General features: G+C 43.1%; 1 long non-coding RNA gene and 1 other non-coding gene across 6 annotated transcripts in view; one reads left to right on the forward strand and one right to left on the reverse strand.

Annotated features, from left to right (window-relative positions):
- LOC120096632 (uncharacterized) overlaps positions 1–16034 on the reverse strand; it is a 58841-nt gene that overhangs the window by 38994 nt on the left and 3813 nt on the right. The window lies entirely within an intron of this gene.
- On the forward strand, positions 4826–4930 carry LOC120096758 (U6 spliceosomal RNA). The gene has a single exon (XR_005493599.1). It is a non-coding gene; the product is annotated as a U6 spliceosomal RNA (small nuclear RNA).

The following is a 16034-nucleotide window of genomic DNA, read 5'->3' on the forward strand; positions in this document are numbered from 1 at the left end:
TCACATTGTGATCACACACTATTGCTGACCTATACTATGTGTGACTCACATTGTGATCACACACTATTGCTGACCTATACTATGTATGACTCACATTGTGATCACACACTATTACTGACCTATACTATGTGTGACTCACATTGTGATCACACACCATTGCTGACCTATACTATGTATGACTCACATTGTGATCACACACTATTGCTTACCTATACTATGTGTGACTCACATTGTGATCACACCTATTGCTGACCTATACTATGTGTGACTCACATTGTGATCACACCTATTGCTTACCTATACTATGTGTGACTCACATTGTGATCACACACTATTGTTGACCTATACTATGTATGACTCACATTGTGATCACACACTATTGCTGACCTATACTATGTGTGACTCACATTGTGATCACACACTATTGCTTACCTATACTATGTGTGACTCACATTGTGATCACACACTATTGCTGACCTATACTATGTGTGACTCACATTGTGATCACACACTATTGCTTACCTATACTATGTGTGACTCACATTGTGATCACACACTATTGCTGACCTATACTATGTATGACTCACATTGTGATCACACACTATTGCTTACCTATACTATGTGTGACTCACAGTGTGATCACACCTATTGCTTACCTATACTATGTATGACTCACATTGTGATCACACACTATTGCTTACCTATACTATGTATGACTCACATTGTGATCACACACTATTGCTTACCTATACTATGTATGACTCACATTGTGATCACACCTATTGCTTACCTATACTATGTGTGACTCACATTGTGATCACACACTATTGCTGACCTATACTATGTATGACTCACATTGTGATCACACCTATTGCTGACCTATACTATGTGTGACTCACATTGTGATCACACACTATTGCTGACCTATACTATGTGTGACTCACATTGTGATCACACCTATTGCTTACCTATACTATGTGTGACTCACATTGTGATCACACACTATTGCTGACCTATACTATGTGTGACTCACATTGTGATCACACACTATTGCTTACCTATACTATGTATGACTCACATTGTGATCACACACTATTGCTGACCTATACTATGTATGACTCACATTGTGATCACACCTATTGCTGACCTATACTATGTGTGACTCACATTGTGATCACACACTATTGCTTACCTATACTATGTATGACTCACATTGTGATCACACACTATTGCTGACCTATACTATGTGTGACTCACATTGTGATCACACACTATTGCTGACCTATACTATGTGTGACTCACAGTGTGATCACACACTATTGCTTACCTATACTATGTATGACTCACATTGTGATCACACACTATTGCTTACCTATACTATGTATGACTCACATTGTGATCACACACTATTGCTGACCTATACTATGTATGACTCACATTGTGATCACACACTATTGCTTACCTATACTATGTATGACTCACATTGTGATCACACACTATTGCTGACCTATACTATGTATGACTCACATTGTGATCACACACCATTGCTTAAGCCTCGGAATATGTCCCAGCCGAGCACTTCTGTCTTTGAATATCTGGAGCTTACAGATTGCTGACCTAAATGAAAGCATATATGTAACTCGTGGTTCTCACGGCACCTGTAACTGAGCGGTGAAGACTGGAACTCAAAGCATAGTTTATTTTTCTTTGTTTCATGAGTTATTGCCCCTAAAGCATCTCGAAAAACCATACTCAGGGCAAAGGTAAGAAATGTTTCTGGCACAGTTACTGGCATGTGAGTAGTATCCTAGATTCTAGGAATAAAGATGACAGAGATATAAGCCACGTCAGTCACAGCTCAGAGGCAGGCAAATCGTTGTCCAATTATCCAAAAAAAACAAAAAACAAAAACAAAAACAAAAAAAATTTTTAAAAAAAAGGCACAAGGGTTAGCAAAGAGGATGGGTTTGTTGGGAACTTGAACAGCTAATAGTATCAAAGGGGCCAATCAGTATAGACAACACTAGAGCCTCCTCTAAAACTAAAAGAAGACATACCCGTGACTCGACAGGCCAAGCCTAAGGGCCCAGCCAGAAGTACTGACAGGAGGACCTTGAAGAACTGTCTGCACGTGTGTGTTTGTTGTACAATTATTTGCAACAGCCAAGATTTAAAGGATCAGATGAATCCTTCATCGCTGGATAAAAACATGTATCACGAATGCTCACAGGGAAGTATTGTACAGCCATAATACAGAAGCTTGGCTATAGGCGACAACGTGGGATGAAATGGGTGCATAGTTTACACATCAGTGCAAAATGAAACTCTCACTGTAGTAGATGATTAACCATAGAGATGTATTTTACAACACGGGACCTGTGGTCAACAGGAATGTATTGCACATCTAAAGTCAGATTAAGAATGGGCCTCATATAAAATATTCTTACCATGAAAGGCGGGAGGGTTGTGGGAGGGGGGAGTTTGGGAGGCACTGATCTGTTTTTTACCTTGATTGTGGTGATGGTTTCAGGAATGTATCCATGTCTCCAAGTAGACTCAGATGTACACATTAAATGTGTGATGTTTGTTTGCACCCCTCCCCCATATCACCTATACTTCTACAAAGCAATCTTTTAAAAAGGAATATGCAAGCTAACAAATTCATGGAAGAGAGAATAATAGATTTGTAAGTCCCTTCTTTGTCTGTCCCTACACTGGTTGGAGGGAGTAGACTCATTGGGAGGTGTAGCCAGGGAAAATTCTGCAGAGATGTTCAGACTTGAACTTGAAGAGTCTTGAAGGGAACTCCTAGAATAGGGAAAGTGCTTAGTCCATGTGGTGACCTTGTATCCTAAGATCTAGGCTTTAGGGGGTCAAACAATGACCACATGTTGGGAGGGTTAGATGAAGCCACCAGAGGCAGCATCCTCAGAGAAGGAGCAGGTAGTCATTAAATAGTTCTAGGGAAACTGGCTCTCTGACCTGAAGGGGGGAAAAAAAACAGTAATTATGTCTCTCCTTCAAGTCATAACAAAATATGTTCTGTATAAATCAAATAGCTGCAAGGAAAGTCAGAATTGAGTCCTGTGTTCTCATCTAATAATTTTTATGACTCTGGGATAGAGAAGGTGCTCTTAAGCAAGATGAAAACATAAATCATAAAGGGAAAGATTGATAGATTCATTACATCAAAATTGCAAATGTTTGCAAAAGTCAGGCAAAGCCAAAAGGCAATTAAACAACATGACATTTGTATACAAAGGGCATAAACAACTCAAAGAAGAAAACTCCAGGCCTGAAAGTTAGGCCATGCAGCCTTGCTGAGGGTGGGGCTATCCGAACTGGACAGACAGAGTCATTATTGTTAGCCTAGCCCACCTAATGCTGCCCCATTGAATATAGCTCCTCATGCTGTTGTCACTCCCAATCATAAAATTATTTCATTACTTTCATGACTATAATTTTTCTACTGCTATGATTCAATGTAAATATCTAATATGCAGGATATCTGATTGTGATCCCTGTGGAAGAGTCATTAGCAACCCCCTCCACAAAGGGGTCATGACCCACAGGTTGAGAACCACTGGCCTAGCAGAAGCAAATGCAAGGAAAACCCAAGCTGACTTCCAAAACAAAAGTCGGGAAAAACTGGAGAGTTTGACATAATGACTTGCCATTAAATGAAGGTAAACGGGTAAGGGTAGACAGATTTTATATGCAATCCTAAGAACCTATAAAAACCAACACTTCTTCAGCCAGGGTTAGAGCTTAACTTGGCCAACTGAGCTGTGGTAGCCACGGAGAGAAAGACCTTCAGGGAACACATCAAATTAGACCTGTAAGGTTCAGCTGCAACTGTGGGGTGAGTGCCGTGCTGGACAGTGGGGGCTTAGTAAAAGTTCTCCTTCTTCCCAATGTCTGGGGCCCCAACCTGTAGTTAAAAGCAAACAAAAAAACAAACAACAAAAACAAAATTCTGTTATAAGTCCTGACACAGCTCGTCAGTAGTAGCAGAACCAGATCCCTCTCACTGGGCTACAGGGAAATCCCAGGCATGCAGACTGGCTTCAGTCTACCTTCTGAAGCCTGGTTCTTTAAATATGAAGGGCCACACACAGGGGAAAGAGCTTCCACTGTGAAAGAAAAGCTGCAAAACGGGGAAGGGGGTGGGGGTGGGGGGAGAAGCATAAGAGAGAGGCCCAGGATGGTAGGGAAGAGGATACAGAGAAGTATACTGAATATCCCTGGAAAGGCAAGACGGTTCAGGGAGAGTCAGGATGCTGCTCAAATCAGCAGACATTTAGAATGCAAAACAGACAACATGGAAAAGAAAAAATAGACACAATCATAAGGAAATGGTAACACACAAGACAATTAGGTGAGACGGCGAAAGTGAGTAAGCTTAGAGGAACTGTGACAGTCTCTATCTTCCAGTGAGGTCTAACTGGCATTTACCAACTCGTTCATGAAACAGATGCCCAATACAGATACTGTCCTGGCCCACACAGACCTGTCACCAAGAAGGATCATCTCCTGGGTCCTAAAGCAATCTCGGTATATTTAAAAATACTTCAAAAAACAAAACAAACAAAAACAAATTATTTTCTCTGGTTTGAGTTGTGGAGGACTTAAATTAGAAGCCACTAACAATGTATCTATAAAATTCTTCAACTTTATTTTATAAAGCAGTATATATCTTTTTTACTCACAGTTAAGAAAAATATAAAGGAACATTAAAATATGTCACAGTGTAGCAAATGTTACACTCCAAAATTTAAGGGATGTAACCACCCCTTAACAGAAAGATACAAGAATTTGTAGCTGTGTTCACTTTGGGAGGACAAAGTCCAGAACCGGAATGAGACACAGATGATTAGCACGGCCTTTGTACAAGGATGACTTGCAAATGTGTGAGGCACACCATATTAAAAAGAAGAAGGGGGGAGGAGGAGGAAGAAAGAAAGAAAGAAAGAAAGAAAGAAAGAAAGAAAGAAAGAAAGAAAGAAAGAAAGAGGGAGAGGGAGAGGGAGGGAGGAAGAAATATATAGCTTTATAGCTTTGACTGCACACACTAGCAAAAAGCACCCAACCATTAAGTGTCATGCTTCTTACCACAAACTATGAAGAAAGAATGAATTAAGCTCAAAGGAAAAGATTTAATAATGAGCAGAATTAAATACATTTTAAAATAATGAGGCCAAAGGAGTCTTATTACCCTAAATGCCTGGGATTCCTTTCCAAATAACTAAGCAAACAAATCTAGAAACTACCAACAGAACAGAAGACACAGCACAGCAGACTCCGTAGATGCTGATGACGTGAGACAGGAGTTTCAGAAACACAGTTGAACTAAAGAAGTGGAAGACAGTAATTTCACAGTCAGAACAAATAGCAGAAGAAATGTAGACATTTAAGGGGGATGGGGGCTTTGCCACAAAAGCTGTACTCTGGACCAAGATAGACCCTATTGATTTAAAACAAACAATACCAAGAAGAAAAGGGAGACGGGTGTGCATCTTCTAATGAGACTAGTATAATAACAATCATAACTAGACGAACAAATAAATCAGAGCCCCTCCATTACCATTGTCTCCAGGAGTTAGAGACAGCCTGGATTACCCATCAACCACCTGGTGTAAACCCTTCCCCAAAGACCTCTAAGAAGGACCCCCTCCCTCCAAACACACACACACACACACACACACACACACACACACACACACACCACACAAGCACACAGACACACACACAGCCTCATGGGCCCTGAGCTCTGCCCATCTATCTATTGTATCAATAACTCTTCTAATAATCTCTTACCCAAAATGACAACCTCAGTGTCCCCCACCCCCTGCTTGAACTCCAAACCTGAGAGCTTCCACCAGGCACGTAAGAACATGCCATCCAACAGCCACAAAGCATGTGCTCTTCCCTCAAGCACATGTGAAGTGCACTCTAGGCTAGGTCATACACGAGGCCACAAAGCAAGTTCCAACAAAGACAAAATCATATGGAATTTCCTCTCTGGCTGCAACGGAATGGGTCTAGAAATTAATAGTAAAAGAAAAACAAGGAATCCACACATGACAATTAAGCAACTTGCCCTTCTAAGTAAGTTTAGATTGTTTTCAAATTATTATTTTTATTTGCTTACAGGTATTGTGTACAGAGCACATACCACCCCAACCCTGCTCCGCCCTTCTCCCTTCTACCTCCAGGTAGCACTACCCCTACTTCCCCGCCCCCACCTCCCCACCCCATTCTGGACAGCTTCTTTTCTACTTTCATTAACATAAAAATAGGTGATTTTATGTTACCATTTAAGATCTAGGGTCAGCAAACCGCAGGGAAGTTACTGGCTTTTTCCGTTCTGAGGCTGGCTTAGTTTGCTACTGCGGTTGTCCCCAGTTGCATCAATTTTCCTGTAAATGATGTGTCTCTCCTCGTGACTGAAAAGAACGTCACAGCGTACATAGCCCGAGTTTTCCTCAGTCCCCTAGACTCAGGGTTGGCTCAATGGCTCAGCTATGGATCAAAGAAGAAGTGAATCAAAGAGAATTGGGAAACTAAGCTGAGAGCAGATGAAAACAAAGATGGCCGGGCTCAAGTTGTAGGGTGCATGGAGAGGGAAGGATACAGAAACAGAAAGAAAGGTTAGCATTCGAAAGAAAATCAACAGCTGAGCCACTCACAGTAAGAGGACAAACCTAACCAGAGAGCAGAAGACTTACTCAGGAACACAAACCATGAAAACAACAGGAAAATTAGTAAAACCAAATTGTTTCTAATAACAAAATTGACAAACCTTTGGCTACAAAAATGAAGACAATGGGAGAGCTCTGAACAGAAAGCAGAAAAGCAGGGTGTGTGACAAGTCAGGCTACAAAAACGGGAATCCTGAGGGCTCACGTTTGGATTTCCCTCTTAGGTTGCCACCAGGATGCAGTCATGGTGACATGCCTATATTAGTTAGGGTCCTCTAGAGCAACGGTTCTCAACCTTCCTAATGACCCCAATCATAAAATTATTTTGTTGCTACTTCACAACTGTAATTTTGCTACTGTTATGAATCATGGTGTAGATATCTGATATGTTGAATATCTAGGAAACAGCCCTGTGAAAAGATTGTTTGACCTCCCAAAAGGGTTGTGGCGCACAGATTCAGAACTGCTGCTCCAGACTGGCAAAACAGAAAGGATTACTGTACGTCTCTAAAGGGGATTTATTAGAATGACTTATAGGTTGCTGTCCAACTAGTCCAAGGATGGCTGTCTACTAAAGGGAGTTCCAAGAATCCAGTAGGTTTTCAGGCTGACAGCTCAGCTGGTCTTGATTACACACCGGAATCCTGAGGAAGTTGCCCCAGTGCCTGAGAGAACAAGAATGAGCAAGGAACAAGCACATCCATCCCTTCCACAGGCTCCCAGATTGAAGGTACATCTTGCAACTCTAAAGATTCAGATGAAAAGTGGGTCTACCCACTTCAAATGATTTTATTTAAAAACAAAAATAAAAATCCTCTGAGGTGTACCTAGCTGCTTGGGTTTTAGTTAATTCCAGAAGTAGACTTGATAACCAAAAATGGCCATCACAGCACCCTAATGACCTTGTCTAACTTGAAATGCCTCCCAGCACTGCCACTTTTAAACACCATAGGTATATATCTAACTTCTTTTTTTCCCCTCCATCTTCATTAACTAGGGTATTCCTTATTTACATTTCAATTGTTATTCCTTTTCCTGGTTTCCAGGCCAACATCCCCCTAACTCCTCCCCCTCGCCTTCTATAAGGGTGTTCCCCTCCCCAACCTCCCCATTCTCCCCCCATTACCACCCTCCCCCCAACAATCACATTCACTGGGGGTTCAGTCTTGGCAGGACCAAGGGCTTCCCCTTCCACTGGTGCTCTTACTAGGCTATTCATTGCTACCTATGGGGTCAGAGTCCAGGGTCAGTCCATGTATAGTCTTTGGGTAGTGGCTTAGTCCCTGGAAGCTCTGGTTGGTTGGCATTGTTGTTATGTCTAACTTCTTTTTTTTTTTTTTTTTTTTTTTTGGTTCTTTTTTTTTGGAGCTGGGGACCGAACCCAGGGCCTTGCGCTTCCTAGGCAAGCGCTCTACCACTGAGCTAAATCCCCAACCCCTATGTCTAACTTCTTAATACATGACAATGAGTATTAAATCCCACACTCAGCCATAGCAGAGACACATCTAGAGACCTGAAGACAGAGCAGACACGTTAGTTCTAGGACCAAGAGCAGTTCAGTCAGAGAAGAGCTAAGTGAAGGATGTAATAACCTGAGGCAGATGCATGCCGAACAAACTCACACACCAACCTAGAGAACAGGACGTGAGCCTTCTCTCACCTGTCCAGATGTTCTACATCTCCTCCTCTCTCACATACACACACATACATGCACACATACCCCCACATGCACATACACACATCTGCATACATTCTTTGGGGTTTTTTTGTTGTTGTTGTTTTGTTTTTGTTTTTTTTTTCAGAGCTGAGGACCGAACCCAACCCAGGGCCTTGTACTTGCTAGGCAAATGCTCTACCACTGAGCTAAATCCTCAGCCTCATCTGCATATAGTCTTACTGCCCCTTTCTCTTCTCTCCTTTTTCGTTCTCAGTGACACACCTTTTCTAGGGTGACTTACTTATCCCAGCTTGCCTCAGACTCTTTCCAGTTTCAGTACTGAAGTCTAGTGTATGAGATGTCCCTGAATCCCACACAGCCAAGAGGTAGTGGTCCACAACTTCCAACACTACTAATGATTTGTCTATTGTATATTCTGTGGCTTTCCTATACAGAACACAAGTCTGAGGATAATCATGATTGATTCTAGAGTAGTCCACGTGTCTCAGTGGGTCCTTGGCACATAGTAGGCACTACATAAATATTAAATGAATGGATAGGAGACAGGAGAGTAAAAGAAAGATCAGAAAGGTGACATGAACCAGGTCATGTGGAAATTTGCAGTCACTGTGAAAACTCTGAATTTGATTTTAGTAGGGTCGGAGACTCCTGAAGGGATGCAGACACAAGCAGACTTGAGCCTTTCAGAGATGACTCTCAGGAGAAGTCATTTAGGAGACCTTGAATAAAGTAGCAGGTAAGCCATCTCAGGCTAGGGCTCAGCAGCAAAGGGGAGAAATGGCTACCTGCTTCCAACCAGGGCAGCACCAAAAACACTGCAAAGAATGAATACTTAGAAGGGAGAGTCTGCAGGTAGCGTTGACACGTAGGCACAGGGTTGCTTAGAGACGAAAGGACTGGAGCTGGACATGTCATACTTTATAGTTTAGAGACAAATGGATTCTCTGCTGTCCTGCAGCCCCCTCAGCCTGACACTTGCCCCATGCACTAGGACAAACTGCCCATCTTCAGCAGTGTCCTTGCTGCTGCGTTCCCACCTTGCTGAGAATTAAAACTGGCTGATAAAGAGACCCAGCAATAATTAAAGAAGATACCAAATCAAATCAGCGGCCCCTTAGCCCCCGTCTTGAGAGGTTAAAAACATGTTTTCTATAGAGAATAAATGTCCAGGGTCTCCAAGAAAAATGGTGGTATAGAAGAGGCCATTGGCAAATGGGGAACAAGCCAATGCTGTCTTAGAACTTTCTTTTTTAAAACAGGGTCTCACTCTGTAGCTCTGGCTGTCCTGAAACTCACTCTGTAAATCAGGCTGGCCTGGAAATCATAGAGATCCACTTGCTTCTGCTTCCTGGGATTAAAGACATGCTATTCTGCCTGTCTTAGAACAAGTTTAAAAGAAAAAAAAAAAGCAAAGCCACTATAACTAAAAAGTAGTAGAAAATCCACAAGCAGGAAACTGAAGAGTGAGAAAGAGTTCTGAGTACTGCATGTCAGAGGGAGGGAAGGGTTAATTTAAATAAACATGTCTGGAATGACTGACTATCAAAGATGGGGAAGAGAAGACAGCTTTCCTTTCATCTATATAAAATAGCTTTGTAGCAACATATATACATAGGTAATCAAATATATACATAGATAATGCTTACTGTATATATGTATACACATAATACATATATGATTACTTAAAATATATAGCAATAGGAAACAGAGGTATGGCTGAATGATAGAGCACTAAGATCCTAGGTTAGATCCCCAAAACCAGGGAAGAATAAGGGGGAGGGGAGTTGGATGGCAGGTGAAGAAGCCTGAGAAAATATTCCTTTCCTGGAAATGCCTGTGACATTTTTTTGTTTGTTTGTTGAAGAGTTATTTATCATATATAAGTACACTGTAGTCTTCAGACACATCAGAAGAGGGTATCAAATCTCATTACAGATGGTTGTGAGCCACCATGTGGTTACTTGGGATTTGAACTCAGGACCTCTGGAAGAGTAGTCAGTGCTCTTAACCATATCTCTATCCTGCCTCTGGCATTTGTGTCAGTGGTGTGGGTGCTGCAGGAGACATTTCAAGCAAGACAGGACACTCAAAAAGTGAATGTTTGAAATTCAACATAAGAGACAACAGGCATAGTCAGAACACAAAGAGCACATTGTAGGGAACATGTGAAGCATAAATGTGAGATAAGTGGTCCATGTCTCTCTCTCTCTCTCTCTCTCTCTCTCTCTCTCTCTCTCTCTCTCTCCCTCCCTCCCTCTCTCTCTCTCTCTCTCTCTCTCTCTCTCTCTCTCTCTCTCTCTTACACACACACACACACACACACACACACACACACACACACACACACACAATGTGGTGGTTTGAATATGCTTGGTCCATGAGGCATGGCCTTATTGGAGGTGGTATAGCGTTGTTAGAGGAAGTGTGTCCCTGCGGAGTCAGGGCTTTGAGGTCTCATATATATGCCCAAGTCTGGCCCTCCTCTAGACTGCCTGCCAAAAACACTCTCTTGGCTGCCTTAGGATCAAGATGTAGAACTCTTGGCTCCTCCAGCACCGAGTCTTCCTGCATGATGCCATGCTTTCTGCCATGATGATAATGGACTGAACCTCTGAAACTGTAAGCCAGCCCCAATTAAATGTTGTCCTTTATAATAGTTGCCTTGGTTATAATGGTTGTCTGTTCATAGCAATGGAAACCCTAAGAGCTTCTATAAAGAACCACAGTGACACAAGTCTGGATAAAAGCTAATCTAAGGGTAAAAGACACCAGTTTGCTGTTCCTGGACAAAAGCAGCAAAGCCAGATTCAGGGTGATCAAAGACATGCGGGTTACAGTAGCAATGGCTCTCCTGGTGTTCACCCAACAAGTATTAAGAAGTTCAAGGGATGGGTTGGGGAGTGGGGGTTGGGTGAGGTTAGGTAGGTTGTGTAAGTTTGTCCTAACAGTAGACATTAGAATTACTGTAACTATATGGAAATTAATCTGATGAATCTACCAAAATTAAAATATATGTATCCTTTTACCATTTCTACCTCTGAAAAGTTATTCCATATCAAGCTGTATCAAATTAAAATTGTAGTTACTGAAGTCGGAAGAATACAGCGATGTTTTGGTTACTTTGCTCATCACAGGGACCACGTATGTGGCAAAAAGCAACTTCCAGGAGAAAGGTTTGTGCTTGTGGTTCAAGGAGTATAGTCCATCAAGGCAGAGAAGCCACAGGGGTAGGGACATGAGATGGTTGGTCATAATGTTTCTAATTAGGAAGCCGAGAAGCTTGAGGACAGTATATGGAGCATGATGGGATACACCAGGCTCTAGCACATGATACCAGCTCTGCTCCTAACTGAAGACCAAGCACGCCATGCTGTTTGGTGACCTAGGAGGAGAAGCACTTAGAAGGTGTCTAGCAAATCTCCCTCCCTACCAAGAGCTATTCATACAAGGGAAGAATAGAGCTCTACTCTTTAGCTGGATGAGAAGGCAGGGCTGCTGCCACAGGCCTGAGGACAGTACTGCTACACCAAAGATAATAGATCACAAGGACAAACCAACCTGGAACGGAGTGGTGGCCTCATATCTCTAGCTAGTCACTGCCGGGTTCCCCTGTCAACAGGCTCCTAACAGATAGGCTCATTCATTAAACAACTGGATTTGCTGTTTTCTGTGTTTTGTTAGTGGCACTGTCTTAGCTGATACTACAGTTGTGCAAACCAGCAATGATGTTAGGGAATTTGTAAAATCTAGACAGGGTGCTTCATTCTAAGCCCAACAGCAAAGACACTATAAAGCTAGAATTTAGTGGTGTCCACAGCATCTGGATTCTGGTAGGCCTCCTTGTCTTGGTTAGGGTTTTACTGCTGTGAACAGACACCATGACCAAGGCAACTCTCATTTAATTGGGGCTGGCTTACAGGTTTAGAGGTTCAGTCCATTATCATCAAGGCAGGAACATGGCAGCATCCAGGCAGGAATGGTGCAGGAGGAGCTGAGAGTTCTACATCTTCATCTGAAGACTGCTGGCAGAATACTAGCTTCCAAGCAGCTAGGATGAGGGTCTTAAAGCCCACGCCCAGTGACACACCTACTCCAACAAGGCCACATCTCCTCCAACAAGGCCACACCCTCTAATAGTGCTACTCCCTGGATTGAGCTTACACAAACCTTCACACCCCAGGATCCTGACATGACAGGTTTGCATTCCCAACCCTTTCCTGTGCAAACACAGCAGCAATGTCTTGGTAGCAGTTACGTCTCCTGAAATTGTCCAAGACCTCTCGATTAGTGCAGACAACCTTAATGAGGAAAAAATAATTCAATCCATGATGAAAATATATCTCCAGTCATGAATAGGTATACACATTTCAGAGGTTTATGCAAACTGAACATATGGAGTCCCTTGTTCACAACTTTACACCAAATAGCAGTTTATGTCCCTAGTGCATAAGCGACAGTTAACCTACATCACAGTAACTCCGTGATTAGCAGAAGGCCTCCAGCACCTTCTACCCTGTAGCTCTGCCATCCTCACCAACTGAGACGGCACATCACAGTCTATGGTGGCTGTTCCAGATCCAGCTGTCACCTACCTCTGCATCCTTTCATCCAAGGCAACAAAATGGAGAAAGGAACAAAACAATGGGTATCCATCCCATGCAGGACCCTCTCTCTTCACTACCGCTCATGAGACCTGAGTGACGTAATCATGCCTTGTGTCAAGCAAGACAGGCATTTAGTCTCTTGTTCTGAGAAGCTGTGTGCTAAGCATGAGACTGGAGCAGGCTTCAGGAATAAAGAGATACAGATCTGGAGGAAGGCCCAGCAGATTGTTTCCAGTGTTCCCTGAAACTGATTGTTTACTGGGCTGATGGGCAAACTGTTGATAATTTGTAGTATTCCAAAGGGTGCTGGTACCCTTACACCCAAGGTGAGAATGCAGCTTGATGTGACTACAGACATCTTGTTTGTGAGCATCATTACCTGTTGCCCGCCCACCAGGCACGTTACGAACTCTTTAAACAAAGTCCTTGAAACAGTACAGCAGTTTGTGACACCCAGAGCTGTTTGTTTCTTTTTATGTTTCTTTTTATATTATATCCCTTATATTACAGTTTCCCTTCCCTCCTCTCCTCCCAGTCTCTCTACCTACCTACCTTCCCTCTCCCCCAGAACCACTCCTTTTCCATTTCCCTTCAGAAAAGATCAGGCCTCCAAGGGATATCAACCAAACATGGCATAAGAAGTTGCAATAAGACTAGGCCCTTGCCCTCATCATCAAGGCTGGACAAGGCAACCTCGTAGGAGGAAAAGGGTCCCAAAAGCAGGTAAAAGAATCAGAGACAGCCCCCCCCCCACTCCCACTGCTAGGGGTCCCGAAAGAACACCAGGCTACATGATCATAACATCTATGCAAAGGACCTAGATCAGACTTATACAGACTCCCAGATTGTCAGCTAAGTCTCTGTGAGCCTCTGTGAGCCCCTGGCAGTTTTTTAACTAGCTGATAAACAGTTAATTGTCTTTAGAAGGGTGGAGGATGCCTTGGGTGGGCTTTAGTGTATATTAGCATATGAAGCATCTCCTTCTGCCTCACTGTTAACACTCCAGTCTCTAAGTCCCTAGAAAACAGTAGTGAATCTCCTTGCCTTGGTACTTCCCACCTTTGGCCACCTGTTCTCATACAAAGGGTTTTCAAAATTAGCTAGCTATGGGGTTCCATTAGGGAAGAAGAAGAGTGCAGTCACTGACACTTGGTAGCTCCCAACACAATCACAGACATTAAGTTTTATCAGAACAAAACTGATAAACTCTTAAATGAAGTTTATGCTAAAAAGTCTGGGACCACCAAACACGGGAACTTACCACAGAACATCTCTCCGTTCCCTGCGGAGGTTTTCTTCTCCTCTACTACATCTCTAGCCTCTGACTTCCCCTTATCTGAAGTTATCTGAACCTTATATCCCTAGGAACTGCTTTGCACAAGAAGTTAACGTTCTCAGCTTAGGAACCGGAAGTGAGAGCCCCAGACCACCAAGGTCTTCAATCTTAGTTTCTCCTCCAGAGCTTTCACTAGCCTACTACTGAAGAGACAGTGCACCCACCCTGCTGGGCTCTGTTAAATAAATGAATGGCCCAAATAGTTTGTGTTGGCTACTCCATATGTCAACTTGACAGGAGCTAGAGTTCCACCCCTGGACTGGTGGTCCTGGGTTCGATAAGAAAGCAAGCTGAGCAGAAACAAGCCAGTAAGCAGCACCCCTCCACGGCCTCTGCATTGGATCCTGCCTCCAGGTTCCTGCCCTGTTTGAGTTCCTGTCCTGACTTCCTTCAGTGATGAACAGTGTGGAAGTGTAAGCCAAATAAGTCCTTTCCTCCCAAGTTACTTTGGTCTTGGTGTTTTATCACAGCAACAGTTACCTAGGGGGCTTCCAATAAATGAAAAAGATAAATTCTAGTGCCATGAAGTATACTTGCAGGACAGTCCACAAAAGATTCATAACACCCCAGCCATTGTACTAGGAGTTTGGTATAGGAAAGTTGAGCAAAATAAATGTGATTTTGGCCTTAGATCTCCTACTATCCAAGAATATCTAGCACTGTGCATATACTGTTCAGAGAAAACAGGGAAGCACCGAAGGACCTGTTCACCAACACATACATTCTGCAGTCACAGGGTAGAAGAATTAGACTACAGCCAAGAAAGAAGGGAGCCCACAAAACCTCCAGGTTACGTATCTGTGAACACTCAGCTTCCTTGAGTTTTGCACCGGTTTGTGCAATGTCTCACAGTAATCACGGAGAGACACTGTGGGAATGCTCAACATATACTTCACCCCTTACAGACTGCGTGGTCACGTGACTGGCAGTGGCCAATTGAAGGTGAGAAGGCATTTGTACTTTGTGATTTGAAAGGTTTTGAGTCGATACTCAGTTAAGGCAACAGCTGGCCACACATCAACCACTGGCTGCTTCGTCAGCCCTGTCGCTGGATGAAAGGTGAACAAGCAGCATCTTTAGCCAATCCACGGTGGTCAGGGAGCATAGACAGAAAAATAAACCTTTGTCTTTTTAAACAACCAAGATCTGGGCAGTGTTGGTTCCTACAGTCAGGCAGTATTGGGACCATAGTCAGCTCTCAATACCAGCTCCCTTATTTTCTACAAATGTTTCCCCCATCTCACCCTCACCACAACCTGAGGGAGAAAAATGTTTTGCCCTCAATTTCCCTCAGACAAGAAACTCTCAGATGACAGAACCAGCTTGGAGGTCAGGTTCTGACTTGGAACCAAACATGAGCGTGCTTTGGTGCCTCAGACCACATTTTTTTTTTTCCAATTTATAAAGGGCAACTCAAGTTTTAGGATCCTAAGAAGTCCCAGGCTTTCCTACCCAGGCATTGGGCCTCTAAGATTAAACAAGACCAGTGGTGGTTTATTTTGTAGAAGAGAAAAAAAGAACAGGAAAGTGAGCAGTTACACTCATGAATAACATCGAACACAGGATGGGAAGGTGGGGGCAGGGCAGGATGATGGTTTAGCAAAGCCTCTGAGAAGGTGATGTTAGGGTTGGAAGGGCAAAAGTAAAGCATGTCAGAAGCCTGTGGGGCCGGGTAACAGGAGTCTAAGTCTGGTGCGCAGTAGTGCAGAGAGGAG

This window comes from Rattus norvegicus, chromosome 14, assembly GCF_036323735.1.
Source record: "Rattus norvegicus strain BN/NHsdMcwi chromosome 14, GRCr8, whole genome shotgun sequence".
Classification (NCBI taxonomy): domain Eukaryota; kingdom Metazoa; phylum Chordata; class Mammalia; order Rodentia; family Muridae; genus Rattus; species Rattus norvegicus.